This window comes from Convolutriloba macropyga, chromosome 7 (genome assembly GCF_964194025.1).
Source record: "Convolutriloba macropyga chromosome 7, txConMacr16.3, whole genome shotgun sequence".
Taxonomy (NCBI): domain Eukaryota; kingdom Metazoa; phylum Xenacoelomorpha; order Acoela; family Convolutidae; genus Convolutriloba; species Convolutriloba macropyga.
Genome location: NC_134474.1, coordinates 12,587,212 through 12,604,634, shown reverse-complemented (window position 1 = coordinate 12,604,634; position 17,423 = coordinate 12,587,212). Strand labels below are relative to the sequence as shown.

Sequence of the window (17,423 nt, the reverse complement as noted above, 5' to 3'; positions counted from 1 at the left end):
TCTTGTTGGCTGCGAGACTCTTTTTCATTTCCATAGATTAGATAAAATATAGAAGCTAGTGGTATTTTTTTTAATCTACTGTGCGTTTATCTAATAACGGTATGATTCAATTCGCGGCGTCATTATTTTTTGACTTATCTTCTATAACATCTGAAAGAAATTGTGCTCACTAAAATCAATTTCGCTCAATTGTTTCTGGTTCCAAACCACCGGTACAGTGACAATTTGCATTGGTGTCTGTAGCAACGTGATTCCAAGATCCAGGGTAATTCTTTATTTTCAATTCGTTAAGACGGCTAGCGACAAAAGTTCGCCCATTTTGGGGGAAAATTCGGCCATCAACACAACTTGTATCACATACAAAGACAGGTTTCCGCTGTTATCAGATAAATGCTATTGTTAAACAAATTTCAAAACTCTATGTCCAGTGACAGACGCTTCTAATTTCTTCTTGGAAAAACCTAATTGCTCAATTGGTGCAATCTTTTCCAATTTTAAATTAAATTTTAGCTTCACTGCTGTAATTTTTGAGGCTGCGCAGGTGCAAACATTGCTGAATTAACAAAAAACTGATGTTGAATTTCCGTTCCGATTGGGTTGTGTGCTGTCATCTGTAACGGCATTTCTATCGAGAACAAAGAACAACGAGAAATGTACATAAGTAGTATAAAATTCTGACTAGAACCTCAACGGGGGGGGGGACGGACATTTACTGCAGCGTGGCGATCTACAACGGGGTGGGACAATTTGAAATTTTTTAAAATGCAGTAAAATGTCCCCCCTATTTTTGAGGTTTTAGTCAGTTTTTTGTGATTTTATGGTGTTATATTATTATTTCTTTCGTCTTAATTTTACCTCGGCTATTTGGAAATAGTTCTTATTCTTTGCAACTTTTGCTACTTTGTTTATTTAATTTCCCGCCATATTGTGCAGCGCTAGACAGAGACGCGTTGGAATGAGTTCATTTTACCCAGTAATCTCGCTCATTTTACTGCTTTATTATATAGCGCTGCAAAACTTAGCGTGCATATATCCGATTTTCATGAAACATAACCCAATTTTTAGCCAAAAATGTTCCAATTTTTCGGTTTTTTGTCCCCCCACTAGGTTTTTGCTGCAAGATCTTAGAAAAAGTTGCCGGCATATCAAAAATTCAATATTCTGTGAACAAGATAAAGGGGTTCAGGGGAACTGGGGAAACTTGTTTTTCTTATATTTTTGGCTAAGAAAACAAAGGTCACAGATGTTTAAAAATTTTTTTCTGGTTCAATTTTTTGGTCCTTCTCATTTTAACTGAAAATATCATTTATTATTTGAAGATTGAACCGATTATTATTCACCCTTTCTCTTATTGCTAATTATTCTCAAGAATTGCTGGTTGGGAGATCTCTGAATAAATTTCAGATAAAAAATTGACGAACTTCTGAAGCAATTAAGTTCTGAACTTTTGGAAAGGGGGGGGGGGGGTTTAATTTAATGGTTGAATAATTTGGTTCTCTTTTAACTGTTTGAATTTTAAATTTAATTGGGACACTTTGAATGGAGCCAATATCTTTTTAAACAGAGAGATTGAAATTATGTTTGTAGCTTTTGGGATATAGGAAAATTAAAGGAAAAAAATTCAAGTGGTTAATTTCGTCAATTTTCAACAGACTTCAACTACTAATCAACATTGGAAGAATGAGTGTCTGAGATGGATTGGAAGTTCATGAAATACAGAAAATTTCAAAGTAAGTAAGAGAAATCTTGTTCGAAAATAAATTCGAAAGGTAATTAGAGCTATTTGGTATTGTAACAGAAAATTTCAGGCGGTATGCTTTGTGATTAAATCATTTATCGGTCTAGTTTTTGTATCGATCAGTCATATTGTGGTGACTATCTATCGGTATAGTTTTTTGTATCAATCAATCATATTGGGGGTAGGGGTGATACTTCATAGAAAATCTTTTTTTGTTAGCTCCTTTATTTAGTATGTAGTTACTCTAGTTCGCAATGATTCCCGACAGTTCGCAATGGTCAAGTAACTCTGCTTGAAGTCACTGAGAACTTCTGGCGTTTATCAAGAACAACTTCGAGATATTGGAGATATTAAGAATGACTGCGAGATATTAATATATTTGAGGTGTTTGTTTCTGACTTCGAGATATTAATTCAGAATTTCGAAGTGACTTCTGCAGATTCACTTAACCATGTTTAAAACACGAAACGCATACGTTTCAAAATGACGAAAGTTAACGAAATTCAACTTCCGGCTAAGTAGCTACTTCTGGCATTTTAACTTCTGGCTTTGCAGACTTTCGGCACTGTAAAATGTGCACGTGGGTGTTTTAACTAAAGTTTAAGGCTACTCTCACCAATTTCACTAATAAAATGTAAGGTTTTGTTATTGTTGTCAATGATTTTTTAGTTTTCAGATTTCAGACTTAATCGTTTTTGTTAATAGTAGATTTTATTGTGTATCCCGCTTGCTTGGTATTGGTCTGGCTGCCGAGGCTCAACAACTTCAACAGACAAGGGCGAAACAAGGTCAAAGGGTGCAACATCAGTGTAAGACAAAACTTTTTACGGACCGGATTATTGGGTAGGAACTTTTGTTTTCAGAAATCCGGTCCTTTTATCCGACTTTTATTGGGTGTAAAAGAGATAAGACAAAACCCTGCATGTATGGCAGCGGAAAAGCTGACTTAATAAGTTATCTGCGGCTCAAATTATGTTGCGGAAACGAACTTTCAAGCATTCTGATATGTGCAGGAAGAACGGTGTTCTGTCACACGCTGTGGCAGATCAACCCCTCCTGGTACGTCAGTGTCCCTCCCTATCACATGACCTCACTCACTACACACAAGAAATTTCTAGCCCAAAAAGGGGGGACGGTACAAATTTCACTTTTTTCAAAAGCCAATTGGGCTATATAAGCCCGGCTGCCAGTGTTTTTTGGACAATATAGGTACAAATACAGGATGAGACAAGACGTTTTAGTTCGTCAGTCCTCTTCGCTATAACTTTCTATGGTTCTTGCTCGTCTTTTTTTCTTTGGTGGTCCCGCTTGTTCGAATTCTTGGTCATTTGTTATTGGGAGGTTGGTGGATGGTTGTCGTTCAATTGTTATAGGAGGTTGGGAGTTGCTATCTGAATCTTCTATCGCTTGACTAAGAATGAATCCCTCGCAAGCGGCGTCTGTAGAGGAACCACTGTCCGAAAACTCTGACAAATTGTCAAAATCTACCAAATTTTCATTCAATTCGTCCTCGCTATAATTTCGCTGGTGGAAACCTGGGTCGGGAATTGAACTGAAACTTGTGTTTAGAATGCTAATAGTTTGTGGAACGTTTGCTGACTGTTGCGTTTGGCGCTTTCTTTTTTGTTGGTTTTTGCTTTTTATCTGCTGCGTGCTATCTTGCAGCTGGTGCGAGCTATCCTGCGCCTGCTGCGAGCTATCCTGCGCCTGCTGCGTGCTATCCTGCGCCTGGTGCGAGCTATCCTGCGCCTGGTGCGAGCTATCCTGCGCCTGCTGCGAGCTATCCTGCGCCTGCTGCGGGCTATCCTGCACCTGCTGCGTGCTATCCCGCGACTGCTGCGGGCTATCCTGCGCCTGCTGCGAGCTATCCTGCGCCTGCTGCGAGCTATCCTGCGCCTGCTGCGGGCTATCCTGCACCTGCTGCGTGCTATCCCGAGCCAAGTGCGAGCTATCCTGGGCCAGGTGCGTGCTTTCCTGCTCGTTTTGGCTCGTATCAAGCAAACCCCAATCCGGATCATCTAGTATTGTTTTGTAAAACATGTCCTCTCTCAATGAGTTGTGTCCATAAGGCAACATTGACACTTGGTCACTTAAGATGAATCGTTTATCATCATAGCCCGACAATGATTTCTTGTTGACAACTATTGTGTGAAGCCTGTGGTTGCTTGAGGCTATTCGGGTGTTAAGAAGGCGCACAACCTCACCGCCCAAAAGAGTTTGCTTGTATAATTCATGGGTCATGCTGCGCCGTGCATCTTTTGTGACCCCTTTTGCTGACTGTTTAGTACAACCTGAAAAAAATTTGGTTTATTTCAAATTCATCCCGTTTTTTCCACACCCCAAAAAAACTTTATTTGCTAGAATGTTTTGCATATGCCTGTTGGTTTGATTACTTGTGTTTGTATAGTGAAAGGGGGGATAGTGAAAAAGACTTATACTTGCCTTCAGCGAGCTTGATTGAATACAGCTTTGGTTTGAGTCCACAAAACTCAGCAATTGGCCGGCTTCCCATCTCGTCTTTGAATTTAAGAGTGACTCGTGCATTGTCCCTGCTGTATAGCGGGTGCTCAGGAGGGAAGTTTGAAAAATCAAAATGATCTGCAACCTGTTTTTTCTTCTGTATTTCTGCAAAGAAATCTCTCGAGCGCACTTCATATACGAGGGAGTCTGTGTCTGAATAAAGCAAATTGCAATCAAAGTTCTTCTTCATAACTTTGTAGTGAAAATCAAACATGAATTTCTTAGCCAAATCCAGTATACAAGCACCGACGATGGTTGGTTTGTCCCACAGTATTTCTGATTGTTGAAGGCATACAGTGACCAGATCTTCACTGATAATTTTTGATGACTGGTACTCGGGCTTGTCTGTCCTTTTGAGTGTTTCTTCTTCAGTGCGCGTCAATTTCACTTTCATTCTGTTTCGTTTTTCCTCGCAAGTTTTTCCGAATGATGAGTTTACCATTAATTTGTAGCAATCTTCCTCAAATTTATTCTTTGCCTGCTTTCTTTTTTCAGTATTTAGTTTCACGTACGATGTGAGCCACTTTTCTTGTTTAAATGATAACACTCGATGAAGCTTGGTTACTACCAATCCTAGTTCAACATAGAGTTTCAAGGTTTGGTAGTGAAGTGTATAATTTTGTTTATCGAAAAGCGTCTGGATGAGCTTTTTTACCTGCGGGGGTTTTTTAATTTGCATATCCGCTAACAAGTCGCTTTGGTATTCACTGAGCCAACATTCATCAATAGCTTCTTTTGTGGGTGCCAAGGGAAAGTCAGAGTGTAGATCATGTAGGCTGTCGGGATAGCTTAGGTCTACTTCAACTATGTATCCTACTGGGTCATCATCTGGTGTATTTAAAATTCGATGAAGAATTTCCTGAGCATTATCGTCGGTCCACTCACTCTTGTCGAACAGTTCAAATTCACATAGTGGCAGTGGGAATTTTTCCATGATTCCTCCGTATAGATTGTTAGCGTCTATCATAATGATGAACGAAGAAATGTTTTTTGGTTTGTAATCAGGAAGAAATTTGTTATTTGCGCGACAAAGACGCTTACTGTACACCGAGCTCACGCCTCCTCTTATAAGGTTCTAAACCATATCAAGGTGTTCCCTCTCAGTTAGAAGATGTAAATGGGGATTGCAAATTTTGAGCATTGCGTCGCCCGACAAATTTGATGCAGTGTAATTCTGACAGCAATCCAGTCCGTAGGTGTCATAGCAAACTTGTCGAAAGCAAAGAACAACTGCGGCGAGTAGGAACACATCAGTTTTCAAGTACAAGTTGTAGTATTCACCAATATTTTGACATGAAAATAAATTGAATACTTGGAGCGCTTGATTGTACTCATCTTCACTCACTGTGATTTCATATTGCTGTAAACTGTTGGTCCATTTGTCACGAGGGGGAAGCTGTGTCTCCTGAAGTTTTTCAAAACTGTCAACGTAGCAATAAGGGAACGAACCTTTTTGTTTCAACAAGTTTACCGACGAGGCGGGCCACTCTTGAAACTGGCGTTCAAGCAAGCTGAACTGATCCAAGGGCAGGTTCTGTACCAGTTTGTCAAGAGAAGCATTCATGAACTTGAAGGAGTCCAATAGTCTTATGTATTCATACTGGTTTGTCCAAACGCCCTTTTTGTTCTGTGTTGCTTTTATATGCACTACAATTTGCAAGGAGATGAATTTTTCACTTGTGCTTGGTACCACAGAAATTGTGTTTTTCTCATTCAGGCTCTGTAGTGCAAGTACTACGTGATGAAGGTCATAGTTTGTCAAATTGTGGGCAAACAGTGGTAAAAAGTTTAGGTTTCTACGTTTTAAATTACACTGCGAGTGGGCCCACCCCAAGAATTTTCCTGTGAAGTGACAGTGATCTAGTACTGTGGGATCTTGTGGACTTGTATTCAATTCGTTTTCGCAAATCCAACATAGAGTAGCTTCTCTTTTTGGTATTGATGGTTCACCGGAAAAATTTTTGTATTGTTGTTTAACATCATAAATGCTCTTGGCAATTTGCTCCAGCGACTTGACAAATTCAATCATGACATTCGGCCCACACTTCAGATCGAAAAAGAATGGTTTTGTTTCATTCAAGGCCACAAAAAGCAAAGCATAGCTGCATGGCTTGTGTTCTTCTAGCGCTCTAGTAGTGCTCGAGCTTTGGGTGTTGCTGCTGCTGCTGCTGCTGCCAATAACGGGTTCAATTATAGACTCCAGATCAAAAAATCCGACCATAGGTGCAAACCAACGTGCTTGATTATTTTTAAATTCAAATTTTTGCTGTCCTGCTTTTGGCATTTTGATAATTGCTCGTGTGTTTTGGTGGCATATTTCTTCATGTCTCTCATGTCGTTCGATTGAAGTGCTAATATGAAAACAGTTTCGACAAAAATGGTTGTCCAAACGCTGTTTTTTCTGAATGTACTGGTGAATTAATCCTTTGATATTTGTGATCAGCACATAATGATGCATTGAACCATCACTTAGCAAGAGTAAGTCCAGGTTGAATTCGAAATTTTGGTTGTTTGAATTGCGGAAAGGAATCAATTTTTTGTTGGAGTGCCGAAATACATTAACGCGTACCTGGTTTAGCTGTTCAAATTTTTTCAATTGGTGAAAGGCCATTGGCATCATGAATTCACCAATTGGTTGCTTTGCTCCGGGATTTTCTGGACCATACATTATTGGATTTGTTTTTTGTCTCCAGGAGGCGTTGTCCGGTATCAATTTGGGTCCAATTTTGTTGTGATATTGTGCAGTATAGCAGTATAGGAAACATTTTTCATCATGTCTGTTGCGAATGTTGAGCAAGTATTGACTTCTAGCCAATTCAGTTGGGAGAGCTAGATAGGAAGAGGCACTAATTGGTTTTGACTTGACAAATCGTAGTTCGACATTCTCAATTCTATCTACCGTCCAACCGCTCCCATGAGATGCGAAGTTGTTCAGTGAGAGGAGCATTTGCTCAATCATTCCAGCAAAGCATGATTTACTCAATCCGGTGAAGTCAACGCGCTGCATTTTTGAATTGATATATATCTGAATTCGATCGGGTTGGCTATCAACGGTTTCATCACCTGTTGGTTTTGTTAATTGCATCAATGCACTGAATTGAAGTTTTTGTGCGCTATTTTGCGTGTTCAGTTGAACAACATTTTCGATCTCGTCCTGTTTGCTCCGCATAAAACTTAGCAGATCTATTTCCTGTTCCCCCACTGGTATGTCGTAGGTTTTCAAAACACCACTGAAAGCTTGCTCGGACGGAAGAATTCCAGAACTTGGGTTGTTTTCCAGATCAGCGTTCCATACTGGAAGTCCATGGTTTTTGTTCATATGCTCCATGTACTTGAGGTTGTCTACATAGAACTTGTTGCAGTAGAGACAGTAGCGGAGATGTTTTGAGTTGTGTTGCTGTATCATATGCGTTTCGAGTTCTATGACTTTTTCATGAGCAAACGCACATTCATCGCACACGAATCGGTTGGTTTGGACGTATTGTTTATGAACCGTTTGCATATGTCGTCTGAGGCTGCGCTTATCTGCGAGTTTTTTTTGACAAATTGTACACGTTTCAGCGTTCATTATGAACAGTGGAAAGAGAGAAGGAACAGGAACGCAAAAAAAGGAAAATAAAATTACGAAAAGGAAATGAAAATATTTGAAGTTTTTCAATCAAGTGAATTTCAGGTTAAGGCAAAAAGCAAATGTAAGATTTTTATTGTCGGGCAAGCTGTAATTTAAACTTGTTTCATCCAATCATAGTGCGAGTCTTTTTTGTTTACTTTTGCAACAGAAAGCTACTGCTCCGCAAACAGCAGTAGAGGGGGGACACACCGCGCAGACTGTTGTGTAAACAACACATAGATTTATATGCTGAACGGTTTTTCTACTTTTTGTTTGTTTAAAACAGGTGATATTGAGTTCGCAGTTTTACTTCTTATTTGTTTACCCTAATTTTGGTACGGTGTAAGACTATCTGATAGAAAAGTGTTTATTGATTGTTTACTGTGATTTCACTACAATCCAAGCTTTAGCTGGGTTTATTTCAACCCAGTCCACTTTCGCTTATTTGTTTCAAACTTTGTTTCGCACACTTGTTTGTCCAATGTCTGGAATTTTCAGCATCGCTTAATTCTGTCTCACAACATTTGTCTAGTGCTAAGATGAATCTTTAGTTAAAGTTTAATTAAGAACTGGTTTCGAGATGTTAACAAAATTATCATGCTCAAACATTGTGAAAAGCAACAAATACAATATGTACAATGAGTTTAATGAGTTTTGTTGTAATTTAGAGTCGAGATAACTTGATGACTTTCTTGACAGGGGCATAACATTGGCTCAATGGAGGTGTTTCATCGATGCTGACATCATCAGAAAAATTGTTGGCAAGCAACGGGAGGCTTTCCGGGGTTTTTCTTTCTTCACTTGGCGACTGATCAAAATTCCAAAAACCAGATATTTGCTCAACTTCTTCTAGCTGCCCCAATTGATTCTCCCAAATTTCAATGCAGTCATGATCGTAGTCTGCAAAAAGTTTTCTTGTTCGCTTTGCCAATTTTTTCACATCCTGCTTTTTTGTTTGAATGGGAGTAATACATCCATAATATCGATGAGCATACGGAGACTCTTCTTGTCTTGGTGATTTTTCTTGCGTTTTTGTAAGATGAAATAAATCGTTTTGTTTTGTGTATTCAAATGTTGGTTCAATGTAATAACTGGAACAATAAAGCTGTTTTTTGTGTGCCATAAATCTGTCTTATCATCAAAGCTTTCCTTTACAAGGACAATATTTTTGAAGTTGTGACACATTCGCACAAGGGTTCGAGTGCCTCGCTCGCTTGTCTTTGCAATTTCTAAATATTCAGCAGCCATATTACAGGTGATGGATAAACAATTGAGACGTTTTTGTTCTGATTTTACGGATTTAAACGGTAACAAAGCACACAGTTTTCTTTGTAAGGAAAATTTTATAAATACCTAGAACAGCACCGAGTCTAGAACCAATTCTAGTAACAAGAAAAATGAAAACTTGCTTTTATATGTTATGGAATGGAAAGGAAAAGCAGGATGAAAGCAAATTCAAGAAGAAAGTTAAGCAACAAAAGACTTGCAGTAATGTAATAATGTGTCAAAGAACTAAAGAATTTTCACAAAACTTATATTGAACAACAAGAAAGAACAATGGCGGAAAGATTGAAAAAATTGTTGCAGACTGATTTGTTTATTTGACTTAATCATTTCATCATTATGCCGTCATGTCTATAAATAGAATTATGTCATTTTGACCAAAGTTGAATTGGGTTGCTCTCTAGAAATATAAATAGACTCGAGTAGGCGAGCTAATTTATCCATTGCTAATGAAAACTTGTCAGTTTTTAGATTTAGAGGTCGGGACTTGTAAAACTGTTTTCTGCTATGGCCTTTATAATGCTTGGCACGGCGATGTTGCATTAGTGAATGGAAATTTTTAAATTGCCTTGGACAATTGTGACATTGAATGGGTCTTGATTCAGCAGGGTATATTTTTTCCGATCTTTTGAATTTCATATTTCGTATAAACATCTAACTAATATAAATAAGTATAAATTTGTTTACACTCTAGGGTGGGTGGGTTTGTTTTCTCAGCTGTTATCTTGTCTAGACATAATGGCGTAGGTTTTTAAATTGTTTACATTCCAACAAACAGTAATGCATTAGTCATTCATCGTTTTAGATTACTTTGATACAGTTTGTCTCAATATATGCAACAATATGGGTAATGTTTTGTCTAAGGATGCTGAGTACAGTGACTTTCATTTGGATCTCTCACTCAATCAAAAACGGTTTGTTAGGGCTGCTGTTAAGACTTATCATACCACTGGCACCTATTTATCCTTGAAATTGTTCAAACGTGATAGTGAACAGGTCGACTGGGATTTCATTCAAAAAATTACACTTTCAGCGCGAGAGTTTCGTTTGCTATGTCAGAACATAGAAAAACTAGAACAAATGCTTGATCAACCAGTTGGGTTGATCGACTCACTTCTAAAACCGGATTCAACCGATGACTCGAAGCGTCCAGCAAAACGGGCCGGCAAAACACCAACTCAGCGCCAGAAGAAGATACCAAAAACATCTGTAACAGTCAATGAGGAATCGGAATAATTTCTATTATACCTTTTGCTTCCTGTCATTGTTTATGCTTTCATATTTAGTTTCTTAGCTTTTTCTTTTTTGTTCGTTATGGTTGAGGCGATGTATGAGAACAGTCCTGAATATTTCAAGAAATTTCAAAAACGTTTCAATTACAATATTTGTGAGACGGAACCAAAATTTGAAAACACAACAATTGAAAATTATGCATATGGTTATCATTCATCTGCAACAGTTATCGAAGGTTGTACATTTGGCTCCAATCATTATCATGTTTTGTATGAATTTGGTTCGCAAGATGATAACATATTCGATTCTCTTTATGTACCTGCGGTGATACCGTGTCTGGTTAACTGTTTCAAATTACTTATTCAGCCTACGCAAAAAGACTTTGTTAAACGTGGTGCAATAATTTCACGACTACATGTTGCTGTTGAATACCTTTCAAAATCAACTTCTTCGTCTTCAGTTACCAAGAACCAGAAACAACTTCCAGCACCCTTGAGTGAGGCAACAGTGAAATCTATTAGTACTTTGACGGCCAACAAACGTTCTTCTACAGTCCCTGATGTAACTATGAAACGATTTTGCCAGCTTATGCGTCAACTCTTTATCAGATAATGGATATTCTGCTTAGTGGCCACGGAAGTTTTGTGAGAGAAACCTCAAACTCTTTCATAACCTTTCAATTTTGTAAAAATTGATATTAAAAAAATGGTGTTGTTTTTTCAAAATTAAATTAACTTTTACTTCATATGTTTTACAAAAGCTAGCAACTCTAATTCATTTACATCAGGTATAAATGGAAATTTCTCACTATAAAAATAATGAACAATATATATGCAAAATAAACCACAAAGCTGGGAGTCTGAGGATTGCAGTGGAGACTGAATGTCTCTTCTATGTTCCATGATATACATCATTATCTCCAAGTCTTTACACTGTAGTAAACGGTTGAAAATATCCTTGTAGGTAGTCAAGGGTAGAGCCATTGGATCCGCAAAATATATTATTGGGTATGCATATCGTTTAGCTAGCACTACCCAGTGGGTTCCAATAGAGTTGGATCGTGATGCATTAACAATAATAAATGTGTTGGTTTGCAAGTTCAGAGGATAATTATCAGCGGCATAAACCCCTCTGAATTTGAATTTGAGGTGTTTAAACTTTTTCACTTGAAGATGAATTTGATCTTCGTCCATTAGTATGTGATCATGGGAAGAGCGTTTTTAGATGCGTTTCTTGCAGAGTCAATGTAGATCGTAGATGCTTTTTCCCCAAGAAAAAATATTTCAACGTTATGAGCTAACGCTGCATCGAACTTGAGTTCGACAGACAATGATGAATTTGTGAGCTCTGGATGAATAAAGTCATGAGTTGCCTCTTGAGTGCTGGTCAGATCAAATACCATTATATAATGGTTTGCGAACTCACTCAGAGGTATTCCATGGCCATTTTCTACATAAGCTAATGCACTCATTGAATTGTAGTACAACCTATTGTTGTCAGTTGTTGACATTGGAGTTCCAGCCGTTGCAAAACCATTTCGATAAATGGTTATCTCTCTTAAACCAAATTTTTGATAATGGAATGGATTAGCGGTGTTGGTACCGATGAATGCTGTACCAACGCATAATGCAACAATGACTCTTCTGATTGGCTCTTTAGTGAAAATATCCTCATGTTTCCAGCTTTGTTGGCCTGTTGTAGCCAAGAATGTTTTGGTAATTACTTCATTGTATCGGTAATTTGCCGGAGTTTTCAATAATGTCTTCTCAATTGCACCTACAACATTATCTGACACCGTCATCTTCCTGACAAATAAATTAGCCTCATCTATTTTAACCTTGTAGTGTTTCGCTGCGTCTTCGCTGATGACGGCAAAGTCATCTTGGGATCTTCTCATTGAAATGCGTAACATAACTTCACTAACCAAATGTTTCTCACATGAAAAGAAATCAACCGCCAACTTTCCATATAATGTTATGCGTGCGGATTGTCGCACTGTTCTTTTTCTTATATCTGATATTGCTGCTGGAATAGTGCCGGGGTTTTCTTCATACTCGTAACCCTGACATTTCAGCCAGGTTTTCTTTGCGTCTGTCCCATGAGAGAATTCAGTTTCTATGAAACTTTTGTGTGCATAGTGTCCATTAGCTGTTGAAATTTTGATACCATTTGCAGAAACAGTACAGTCGGCGAAAAGTGAATGAAGGATATTATTAGCAAAATATGGAAGATCACTGGCATTAGCGTCACCAGCTGTGAAGCGCAAATCCGTTCCATCTGTTTGAAGTATTCGACACTTGATCTCCAGGTAAATTTTTTGTAAGTCAATAAAATTGTTGCGATCACCAACAACTTCAAATTCCAATGATGATCCTGATGGCGAATAAAGCGGTCCTGTTTATTGCTCGAATGATTGATCAAATGTTACCAGCAAAGGTGGTTTTTCAAATAAGTCTAGAGAACTGTGAGTAGCTTCAGATGGTATGACAATATTAGTTCGCATTTTTCACTCGCGAGAAAAAATCCAGACGACTCCTTTTTGGACGGGGTTTTCGAGAAATGATTCTTCTGGTTGAGATTTTTCGTTTTTGGTTTGAACGAGGTCTCGTGTATTGTCGTCTTTTTCGTCTAATTATTTTACGACCTGATGCAATACGTGATTGAAAAGATCCACCTATTTGTTTGCGAGCTGTTTTGGCTACTGTACTTTTCAGTGCTTGTTTTGCTGACTTTCTTTTGGTTGCAACTTCTACTAACTCCGGTGCTCCTTAAACCAATAAATCACGACCAATCTTTTTTGCTGCGGGCCAGAGAAATTTGCGTGCTAATGGCAGAGCAACTCTTCCAATACCTGCAGCAAGAGCTCCAAAACCACTGCCTCTTTGTCTGTAATGTCCGGGAAAATGCGGCATTGATTGAGATGCTTGATTGCTGTAGTATGCCTCCATATTAAATAATTTTTTGAAATTTTAAACTGACTATAACTTTTCCGGTTCCAGTAAAAGGAATTAGTTTTCCAGTTTCGTTTCTCAACTCTACTTGTATGTTCTGAATGTTGTTTGATAATATTGGCTTGTAATCCAAATTTGTGTAGGACTTGTGGTGTATGGGTGTCACTGTGTTTATGCTACCGTTTCTCAAACGTCTTTCAGACTCAATGATTTTTATTACTGGAGCTCTCACATCACCAACGTTCTGATGTTCAATTATATCAATGTATACAAATATTAACTGTGATCCGCAAGTGATATCAACTGGAAATTCTCCAACATGTCTGTTCAAAGAGTTGCCGGCTTTTTCTGACTTGTAACCAATGTGAATAAAACCATGATTCGAAATATCTCTTATTCCTTTAAAACCAAGAATACTGGGTACTTCTTCATCTTCAAATGACAAACCTTCGTTAGGTCCAAATTTCAAAACTAACTTTTGCGTTACAGTGTCAAAATCATAGTCAAAGTTTTTCAATTGAGCGATTCAAAAAATTTCTTTCAGAAGCTCTTCTGAACTGTTGTATATACCTTTGCGAATTCTTCGAAGTTGTCCTGTTCGGTTATGTGAAGCATCAAGTTCAGCGCCAGAACTGACATACGCAACTGTTTCGGCTGAGTTTACATTATTGATGTTTGAGGGAAATGATATTGAAGCAAGGGCAACTTGCCAATCTCCATCTAACTGTAATGGTTGAGCGAGTTGATTTCGAAACTTGGCCATAGTATTACTGGTAAAAATTCCCATTGATGCATTCGATATCAAATCAATAGTAAATTCTCTATGAATACTCATGTTTAATCTTTGACAGGAAGAACGTTCACTTGGACTAATTCTGGTTCATAAAATTTACCTTCAATTATAACGTTGTTTGCGTCTATAAGGTTGTAAGTTGGGGGACTAAGGGTAGCAACCTTGAATACTGTGAAGACTTCGTCTGTGTAATTTTGTTTATAACCATTCCTAAATGTTTCGTCTGGCTTTGCAATCCGAACCAGGTCTCCTTCTTCGTATTTTGGCTTGTACTTTTTTGTGCTAATTGCTAGGGATATTAGAAACGGTTCATGTTTTTTGAAAGTTTTATTTGGTGCAAGTTGGGTAACACGATTAACACGAGTGTTTATAGTATTTACAAACTGGGGCAATTGCTTAATATAAGTCCAAGTCCAATTTTCCTCCAGGTATTTGTGAATAATGTTTTTGAGCGATCGAATATTCCTCTCAGCAAATGCCGACTTGGTTTCGTTTCGGTTGTATATAAATGAATCTCCTTCTTTTCACAAAATTTTTTGAATTCACCTTTAAACTCGGATCCCTTGTCTGTCCAAACCCTTTCTGGTTTTTTCTGTTCGATCATTTTTTTGAACGCTTCAACAACGTCTTTTGCATATAAAGCCTTCATTGGTTGCACTCTAAGGTATCGCTATAAAACATCAACAGCCACCAGTAAATATTTGACTCCATTGTTGTGTTGGGCAATTTTATCCATATACGCCACATCGACAGACCAGATTTCGTTTATTCTGTATGCAACAGCTTTTAGTCTCGGAAAAGTTTTTCTGAATTGTCTGTATTTTGTGTATGGAGCTTTCGACTGAAGGTATTGAACCACTTTGGATCTTGGTAAACCACTGGCTTTCTTCAAGTTAGCAATGCTACCAAAAGCTGCACTACCTTTTGTGTATAATTTGTTCAATTGTTTAACGTGAGAGGAAGTAATTTGTCCACGAGCTAGACGGTTGGATTTCGTCTTTTGCATCTTCAAAGCTTCCTTCATCGTCGCCAGAAGCTTTTGATTCTTCTGTTCTCGAGAATCCTGATTCTTCGTTTTCTGGTTCATCCTCAAACAACTGTATCTTTTCGTTTAGTGATAAGGCAAGAAATTTTTTTGCGTATGTAATACAAGTTAATTGTGAACTGATATCTAGAAAGGTCAGGACTTTGTAATGTTCAAGTGAAAGTTTAGAGGTTGTTTGTTGTAGATCGTAAAGAAAATCTGCGACAAGAATTCCAGTGCTTGACTTATTAACCACTAGTCTTGATGTCTGATCCAGCGATAGAGATTCTGACTCTAATATTTTTTCCAATATTATGCTCGCTTTTTCAAACTTTTTTCTGTCAAGGTGTTTAATATCTCTCAAAACACGCTCCCTGGAAAATTTTGTATCAGTTTTGTCATCTCTAGTCTCATTCAACTCATCTTTGACATTCTCCAAAATATTATCGGTCTGCTGTTGCGTGTCTTGTTGCGTGGTAGAAGGTGCTGATGGAGACTTGCTTCTTTGCAACAGTGATATTTGTTTTGCTTTCTCTCGGACATTTTTATTGTTGAGAAGTTGAGCAATTTGAGGTTGTTCATTCGCATACATTTGACGAGGAATTAGCACAAACTCTTCAGTGTGCATTTTGCTCCAGAAAAGCAATACAAGGTAACGCAATCAGTTTAATTAGACGGATTCCAGAATCTGATCGAAAAATTTTGATTCTCTCACTTTTTTCAACTCTCCTGTCTGCAAGTTTACGTAGTGGTTTCTCGAATTTTTTTAATTCAACTTTATTGATCGGTACAACTCCAGAGAGTACGTTCATCACACAGTCACTCAAGAACCAAATGAAATCGCCCTGATGTAATATTCCTATTTGAGCTGTGTTCTCATTCCTCTTATTTACCCATTGCTTGAGCATAAGCAAATGTTTCTTTTTCATTTGTAATTGTTGTAATGACTGCTTCAGGGGACGAAATGTAAAAAATAGAAGGAGCCGGTCCAATTAGTTGCGATGAAAAACGTAAACCCTGGCTAGTTTTTGGGTCGAGATCAATCATCAATTCTCCAAAGGGCTCCGCAGTTGCTAGTTTGTATGCTTCTTTTATCAGTTGGAGACAATTCAACTGTTTTCCAAGACATTCAATTTGTTGAATGTCACGAAGCGACTTGAATAATATTATGTGTGTTGTATTCAGATCAATGGTTCGGGACCATTTGCTTTGATGGAACAAATTATGCTTGACGTATATAACATGTACTTTGCGATGACGTCCTGAGGTAGCTATTTTTACAAATTCTTTATCGTTGAAGATTTCTTCACATGAATCGTCATAGATAAGCAGACAATGCGATAGTTTTTTTGTTATATCAAAGCCTGAGTATTTTAGAAACTCAATCCCTGGTATAACTCGTTGCATATCTTAGAAAAGTGGTTGGAACTCTTTGTAAAAATAATAAATTTTTTCAAAACGTGGATAAAAGGTCGAACCTTTTAGCATTCGAAACAAGAGTTCTGTTTTACCACAACCACTTGGTCCTACAATTGACATGAATACCCTGTCATGTGTAAGAATAACTTTGTTCATAGTTTAGGATTAGGTAAAACGTGACCAACTAAACTCGATAAGAGAGCAATCCAAATTGATTTCTCTTCACAGCTTTCTGATAATAGAAAGAGCATAGAGAAGCAAAGAATGATCATTAAGACAATGATACTCACTTGAACAAAAAATATTACTTCGGACCTTGGCACTGTTGAATTTGAACAACAACGCCATGGGGGCCTCTCCTTGTTGTTTACATCGAAGACTAAATTACTGATACCGGCGTCAGCCTCGTCTCTTTGATTCATTGGAGAAAAATAATTAAGTGAAAAGTGAATTGAAACAAGGACGATATAAAATGTTAATTCTTTGATTTATTCACTGGGCAACTGTTTCATGTACCAGAACTCAAATAAATTGAAACCTTTAATATGACTTTTTATCTCTAGTTTATAACAAACGGTTGATGAGTCATTTTCCTCGAACGATGGTTGATTGAAGACTTTTTCAACTTCGGGGTGCTCCAAGACATATGACCGCAACTCTTTCGGCATCTCATTAAGTGACAGCTCACGTTCTGGTGGTGTTTTTTTCAATCTGAATTGAGGAACTTTTTTGTCCGCCCATTGCTTCCAACGTGGGATTCGCTGCTCGTTGGGGGACTGCATAGGCTTCTGGTTTGTTTTGTTCATAGCCATAATTGAACTGATTCCGATGTTCTCGAGCTCTCTGTTTAT

The 17,423-nt window shown here is 37.9% G+C and overlaps 1 protein-coding gene across 1 annotated transcript in view; it reads left to right on the top strand.

Moving 5' to 3' along the window:
* The first annotated feature begins 1,640 nt into the window (after nucleotides 1-1,640).
* The window catches only part of LOC142342102 (uncharacterized), a 22,166-nt gene continuing 6,383 nt past the window's right edge, over nucleotides 1,641-17,423 (top strand). Inside the window, exon 1 of the mRNA XM_075393289.1 lies at nucleotides 1,641-1,730. The gene's annotated coding sequence lies outside the window, so the exon portion shown is untranslated. The remainder of the gene's footprint in view (nucleotides 1,731-17,423) is intronic.